General features: G+C 35.2%; 1 long non-coding RNA gene across 1 annotated transcript; it reads left to right on the top strand.

Annotated features, from left to right (window-relative positions):
* The first annotated feature begins 2,516 nt into the window (after nucleotides 1-2,516).
* LOC132632486 (uncharacterized) lies at nucleotides 2,517-7,106 on the top strand. Its single transcript, XR_009579426.1, has 2 exons — nucleotides 2,517-3,088; nucleotides 6,809-7,106. It is a non-coding gene; the product is annotated as an uncharacterized LOC132632486 (long non-coding RNA).
* The last annotated feature ends 1,020 nt before the right edge of the window (nucleotides 7,107-8,126 follow it).

Raw genomic sequence — 8,126 nt, 5'->3', positions numbered from 1 at the left:
AAATATTTGGGGTTATAAACATGAAAGGCTTTGAAGTTATGAATATTAATGCTAAATAAGAGTAGATGTTATGAAGATGAAGAGCATGAGTTATAGAGATGACCTTTTTTTTTTAAAATAGTTAAAAAAAAAGAGAGAAAAAATTTTAAAAAAGGAGAAATTAGATAAATATGGTCACTGGCCAAAGAGATGTGTCACATCACCTTATATATATATATATATGATATCTTACTAATGAAAGGTGTCTCATTAATTTCTTTGAAGCTTTCACGCATTGAAAATTACGGCGTTCTTGCTAGTCCCAGTCTTAAATCTTTAAAAAATCAACTGTCAATCTAATACATGTCCTTTAGCTTCAATTGCTTAACATTTTCAGCTTCTGCCTTTGTTTCTAGTAAAGACGGGTTTTTGTAACATCAAATCTCAATGATAAAGAAAATGAGACTATTTCCCAGGAAAACATTTTTGGTGATTAAAACGTATTAAATGAACACCTTTCTGTACAATAACTATGCCTGCATTCACCATTTCGAGGGAAATGCTTATAACAACAACAACAACATACTCAGTGTAATCCCACACGTGAGGTTTGGGGAGGGTAGAGTGTACGCAGACCTTACCTCTACCGTGATAGGTAGAGAGGTTGTTTCCGATAGACTCTAGGCTCAAGTAAAGCAGAAATACGACAATACAGAAACATAAGCAGCAACAATGTCAGGATAGTAAGAAACCTAAAGTAGAAGCGATAATAAGTAGTATTTGAAAATTACGAGTAAGAAATACAAGAATATTAAAATAAAAATAACGAAAATAACACCGATCCTACTGGGAAGGAAAATAATACTACTCCTACTGCTAGCCTTCTATCTTAATCTTTGATCTTCACACCCTCCTATCTAGGGTCATGTCCTTAGTATGTTGTAGACTCGTCATGTCCTACCTGATCACCTCCCTCCAATACTTCTTCGGCCTACCTCTACCTCTCCTCCAGCCCTCCATCGACAACCTCTCATATCTCCTCACCGGGACATCTGTGTCTCTCCCTTGGATATGTCCCAACTATCTCAGTCTCGCCTCCCACATCTTGTCTACCACGTAGGCTACTCCCAGCTTATCCCTAATATCTTTATTTCTAACCATATCTCTCCGAGTAAGCCCATACAATCCATCACAACATCCTTATTTCTGCAACTTTCATCTTTTGGACATGAGAGGTCTTGATTGGCGAACACTCCACTCCATACAACAACGCCGGTTTAACCACTACTTTGTAGAATTTCCCTTTAAGTCTTGGTGACACCTTTTTGTCACACAAAACACCATATGCTAGCCTCCATCTCAACCACCCTGCTACGATGTGTAACATCCTCGTTAATCTTTCCATTATCTTGGATTATAGCCCCAAGGTACTTGAAACTCCCTTTCTTTGGGACAACATGCGAGTCCAACTTCACTGCCACGTCAACCTTACTTGTCACTGTATTGAACTTGCACTCCATGTACTTTGGCTTCGTCCTACTCAGCCTAAACCCTTTAGACTCCAGGGTCTATCTCCAAACCTCCAACATGGCGTTCACCCCGCTCCACGTCTCATCGATCAATACAATGTCATCTGCAAATAACATGCACCAGGCACCTCCCCTTGAATGGGACTCGTCAATAGATCCAATGCTAAAGCAAATAAAAACGGGCTAAAAGCTGAGCCCAGATGCAACCCCATCACGACTGAAAATTGATTAGAATCACCTCCCACTATCCTTACCCGAGTCTTAGCTTCATCATACATATCCTTGATCGCCCTAAGAACCCTTCTAGCCTCCAAACATCTCCAGAGGACTTCTCTTGGGACTTTGTCCTAAGCTTTCTCTAGTCGATGAACACCATATACAAGTCCCTAATCCTTTCTATGCACTGTTGACACCCAATTTTGGCCCTCCTTTTTTCGTTTAATTAATTTCACTATGCTTCTCAGTCCTGAAAATTCGTCAGAATGAGTTTGAAATATTTTTCACTAATTATTACGCTATTTTTCGAGATATATTTCTCTAAAGTTAAGAACATTCTTATTGTTTCTTAAAAATTACCAAACACCGTATTTTTAATTATAAAAAAAAATTACTAAACATCATTATTTACAATTAAATCACTCAAAAAATAGTGTTGATATTCCTATATCAATATTGGCGTTGACATTTTTCCTTTAATCCTATTTATTACTATGTTAATCATTGTTTATTCTATTTTAAACTAAATACGTATATTAAATTACTTGTATTATAATTTTCATATGTACACATTTTTTGAGAATTAATTAGGACAAAGAAGCATATTTTAATTAGTTCAAAATGAAAAGGAATTAGGATGATTAAATTCATCTACTGAATTGGGCCAAATTAATTCTCAAATCTCTACAATTCAGCAGCCCAAAACGTTCAGCCCAACTTCCACCCGACCCAGCCCACTAAAATATCTAAATCCCCAAACCAAGTCCTTAACCCATTATTCAGTGACTAAACCAAACGATCCTCTTCATCTCTTCAACCATCGTCCGTCACCTCACCACCACCACGCCCATATCCCACAAAACCCGCTACCTACACCCCTCTTGTCCTTCCTCACACTCCATCTCTGAAGCTTGCAGGCTCCATGTGCAATTTCAGCAGATTTCATGGGTAAGTCCCGTCACCCCTTTCACCATCTCATCTGTTGAAAACGTCCATCTTTCCCCCCTCTTTAATTCGAAATTTAAAGGCAAAAGCCTCTGGAGGAAGTTGTTAAAACCCCCTCAGTGTTTACCTATAAATACAGGCCTTCCTGGGCTGTTTTAGACAAGTTTCAAGTGTAGAAAATCCCATTTAAGTTAACAAAGTTTTAGAGGCTGAAAATTCCCCTTTGAACAAGGCTTTTATTGAGAGAATATCTCTTTCAAAGCTTTCATACTCAGAAAAATCTTCTTTCAACTCTAAGTTTTTTTTTTTTTTTTTTGGTTATCGAAATCTTCTTTCAAGTTCTCGGCTGAGCAAGGACTGTTGGAGCGGATTCGGAGACTCGACGACGACAATAGCTTCAGTTCACTGTCACAAAGAAGGTAATCGCATTCGTCCTGTCTTCGTCTTTAATTTAGTAGAAGTAGAAATGTAGTCGTTCAAGTATTTCTTGTCATTTATTTGGTGTAGTTGGCTGCTGGAATATGTGTTCTCCTCGTTTGTTGTAAATTAGCGTGAAACGACTAATTTCGTCGAATATGTGTTTTAACTCCCGTCGCTACTCTAAAAAATGTAGTCCTCAACCCTTTTCCTTTAAATTTTTGTCTTTAAATCCGTATTGATGTGTTTTTATTATTGAGTGGTTATTAATGAGTGATTAGCGTGTATGTGGTTAAAGGTTAGCTAATATTAATTTTGTTTAACTGTGGGCATTATATACACTACCTTAGCATGGTTGTTAGTCTAGTTTCCCTTTAATTAGTTTAGTTGAGATAAATCAAATATGAATTGGTTATTTCAAGTTTAACTGTTCTTCATATGGTCCTAGCTGTGTAAGTATTTTCTCATTAGTTTAAGAAGGATGCTCATCTGATTCTCCCCTCTTTATCAAAATGAAGATTTAATTTGCTGAAGTCTTGTTTACCATTGCAACTCAATCTTGTTGAAAATCCTACATCATCTTTTCAGTTTCTCTTCATTGTTCTATTTGAGAAAGTAGTATTGGTTAGCATGATCTTTAGGGTTATATTATCTTCTTTTGAGGTGTTGATATCTAAATGTGGAGTCCCTGCTTGAATAGAAGACATGGAATTACTGGATTCTTTTAAATCTGAGGTGTGTATTTTTGTTTGTTAAAAGGTAACTGTTGGATAGCATGATATCTTGTTCAAGGATTAGCAAATAAAATGAAATTTATAGCCATTCTTGGAATAATGTAAAAATGGAGGAAAATAACTCACATTTGAGTTTAGTGTAAGATGGTTACCAGTTCCTTTTTTTAGTCTAAGTCCCTTTGTTGTTATTTGAAATATCAAAATGTCATGGTGAAAGTAAGATTGGTTTTGCTATACTTGCTGCATACTGTCAGGTGTTATAAATTGTTGAGATTAAAGAAAGGGATAAGAAATGTACTTGCTGGCTCCTAGTAAAAGGCTACAAGATAACTCAAACTTGGAAGTCAGTTTATGTCCTTATTTTGTCTAAACAAAGTTTAGTTTTTTTTTTTAACTTGTTTACCTCAAGTGCCATCTCAGATGTCTTTCACCAATTGGTTTAACTGTCTAAATAGTAAAATAGTTAGCTGCCTGAACAGTCTAACTGCCCATTTTTCAGTTTTATCTCTGAAGATTAAACCTCTTGTTTCTCTTTCATATAAGCTACCTTCAAGAGTAAATAATCCCTTTCTACAAAATATATTAGGCAAACCAAACTGTTGTTATGTTAGTTTTGCTAGTTGAGTAGACTGCTGCTCCCAGTTTTGAAATTAGAACTATGTGCATTTTGGTTGAAGTATAATTTTTCTTTGAAATCTGTGTTTGTAACTCCTATGTTCGGCTGCTTTGAAGTGGTTAGTTGATGATTACATTTGAGTAGTAAGTGAACTTAAACCATACAGATTCCTTTTTTTTTGGTGTTGCATTGTGCCATCAGCTGCCTTCCTCTTCTAGAACTGGTCTTAGTGCGAAGCCTGAACATGCATTTTTATCTATGTTTAGTTTCAGCTTTCTTTCTTTTGTGTGTCATTAAATTCCAGTTTGGTCATCAGTAGATCAAACATCACAAGTATTAGAGCTGAATAAAAGTTTGAATGTGTAAACTCCAAATGATCCTTCAAGTTTCCCATATACATGTTTCTCTAACTGTATTATGCATTTTAGGTGTCCAGGACTTGTTTTGCCTGTAGCTGGTGTATCTTGTGAACTGTAGCATTTTGGTTTTGAGACTCCTATGTGGCTGTCACATTTTGGGATAAACTTGTTGCTTCCTTGTCTGCCATTTTGTTGATGTTGTTTGCTGTCAAGCATGCTGATCACTCTTAAAGTGTTCTTAATGGATTAGCTGTTGGTTTAAACCCCCAGACTCTATACTTGATGAGCCTGTCTCTGAAATAACTGCTGGTGTTTGAGGCTCAAAGCACTACTTATGGTTGCCTACAGTTGACCTTTTGTTGGTTTCATCATGTTACTACTTCGCAGTTGCTATCCATGGTTATTTATTGGCATTGCTTGTTGTAGCTTGATCATCAGTTGTTGCTTTGCTCTTAAAAGAAGCATATTGATGCTATGAGCTGACTCTCACATTCTTGTGATCGAGCTGCAGCCCTGTTTGCTACTTAAATTGGTGCTTAAAATGAGTATATATGCTGCACTCGATGTAATAGTCGCTATTATAAGTTTGCTGCCTTCTTAAAAGAAACAGATACTATACTTGATGCGAAGTAATTGCTCCTATGTTATTATATCCCATTAGTGTTGCTTTCCTGCCAATTAATGCTGCCCTTCGAGGGCATATTGTTGCTGCAATTTATGGCCTGAATGTTAGTCAATATTAATTAATTTGAGTTGAGTTATGCCACTAAGTTAAATGCTGCATTTTGAGACTGAAAGATGCCATCTTTGAGTCCAAATTGCTGCATTCCTAAGCTGCTACATTTTGAGACCTAGCTGGTGCACTTCGAATGTTGGCTGTTCGAGCCAACTGCTGTTGTGCTTTCGAGCCAATTATTGCTACATTTCTTGATAAGTTTGCTGCATTTGGTTGAATCATTGTTGCATTTTTGAGATTGAAAGATGACATCCTCTTGAGTAAATTTGCTGCTTTGCTACACTTGCTGTGCTGCCTGTAGTTGTGGCATATTGTTAATTGCTATTTTTGCTGCTGCATTTGGCAAATTGGTTGCTGCATTACGATGCTAGTTTGGGCTGAAATCACTGCTGCGTTTCGGCCAAAATATTGCTACACTTTAGAGTAGATTATTGTTGCACCTTTAAGGCTGTTTGGCTGCATTATGAGGCTATCTCGTTGCGACCTTCCGAGGGCAAAAACAGTGGCTGCAGTTGAGAGTTGTTTGCCATAGTTCTGGATCAATTTGCTACTGTTTTGAGGCCAAATGGCTGCTGCTCTTTAAGTAGATTTGGAGCCAAAACAACTGCTACGTTTTTAGGTATTTTGGAGGCTTAAAGTGTTGCACTTTGAAAAAACTTAGCTGCTGCTCTTGTCTAAAATCCAAATGAACAAATGCTACACTGGAGAAAATGGTTGCTGCCTTGTTTTGATGAGCTGCTATTATTTCCTTTCAAACATAAGCAGATACTACACTTTGATAAGCTAACTGATTTGAACGGATACTATATTTTGGGCCAATGAAGAGTTGTTTAACTTGAGGCCTCACTTTTAAAAGAACAAATTTCTATACTTGATTGAAAGTTTACTGATTTGAACACTTAAAACTTGGCATAAAAAGGGAGTGGGGCTGCTATACTCAAGTTCGGGCGCAATTAATATGCTAAATTATTTTTTCCTTATTTGAACCTAGAGAAAATATGCTAAGTATCTCTGGATATATGCTGTTTGGGAATAAGCCAATATGATGTTTTGTACATTTAGCTTGAAGCGTTTGGTTGTTTGAGTAGCAATTGGGACTACGATGATCTTCTTTTAAACTGATCGTGGTGTTGCGTTTTGAGAATATGACACGAGAAAGCCTTGTCTTACATTTGATTCTTTTATCTAGCTTTTATTAATTAAAGTTATATAGACTTCTTTTTTCCTTGTTGAGAATTGTTTCTAATCCTTATCTTTATTTTTTTCTTTTTCATGAGGAACCTTGGGAGCATTTGGAGTTATGGCAACTCCGGATTCTGCCCATATCAGAGAACAGCCAGTTGCAAGATTTAATTGCTCGTGTCTAGCATCCCCGTCTTCCTCCTCTCTTTAAATTTCGTGCCTTTCGCGTTATCACGTATATACATGTTTATATTCTTGACTAGCATTTTTATGGATTGTATTTGTAGCACATTTGTTTCTCGCTTGTGTAGGAACTTATGGAAAAATAGTTAAGTATGATGGTAAATCTTGGCTTAGGCGTGTTAGAAATGATAATCGCTCATGTTTTTTGTCTATGCACTGCCAGGTTAAAAATGATTTCCAACTAAAGGAAATTAACTGAAAGAATAAAAAAAAAAATCCTTTTTGAGTTAATCGCTCAACAAACTAACGTTTCTATTTAAATCCATTTTAACAAAAATTAGCGATCTAAATAAGGGTTTCAAAAGGGTAAGATGCATATTTCATGGGCAATCATTTTTTAATGCTAACATGAGCAGGCTCAAATTTCGCAAGTTTAATACAAGGAAACCATATTAGGACCCAAGTATAGTGGTCTAAGTATTTTCAAGAACTACAAGGTATATACTCTACTTTATATACAAAGATTCTATTTTACACGTATGTATACTATTCTTACTTTAAATACCTTTAATCATTTTCTCATCACATGCATACGTATGTACGTTATATTATAAATACTTATCTTTAGTATACATTATATACAACAATCATATTATACCTCATCTTATAAAATATACATACGTACTCTTTTGAAAACAATATATATATATATATATATATATATATATATATATATATATATATATATATATATATATATATTCCTAATACATATAATTTTACATCCTGTCTTAATTGCTTTCCTTTATTATGGGTGTACCAATATACTATTTTCATACGCGCATACCGTACCTGTACTATCTTATTTTTTATTAATTCTTAGTCGTATTTTCATTATATGTACACATAAATATTATCGTGTCATCATAACTATTTTTAAGTATTCACCTAGGGTATACTATCACATATGTAGATTATTTTCTTATAAAATATACATCTCCTTGTTCTATATGACACTTATTATTCTCATATAAAATAAATGTCATACATATTTTCCTCATGCACACATTAGCATTAACTACTTCCTTTATATATATATATGCATTTACTCACATAGGCTACAATTACGTTAAAAACTCCCTTTTTATACAAATAGTTTTGAGAGAATAGTTTTCTTTTCCACAATTCTTTAAATAGGTGATAATAAATAATTAAATAATCCCCCTCTAC

The sequence above is a fragment of the Lycium barbarum genome, chromosome 1 (assembly GCF_019175385.1).
Source record: "Lycium barbarum isolate Lr01 chromosome 1, ASM1917538v2, whole genome shotgun sequence".
NCBI lineage: Eukaryota > Viridiplantae > Streptophyta > Magnoliopsida > Solanales > Solanaceae > Lycium > Lycium barbarum.
The sequence above is the reverse complement of the archived record's forward strand: the minus strand, read 5'-3'. Positions and strand labels throughout refer to the sequence as shown.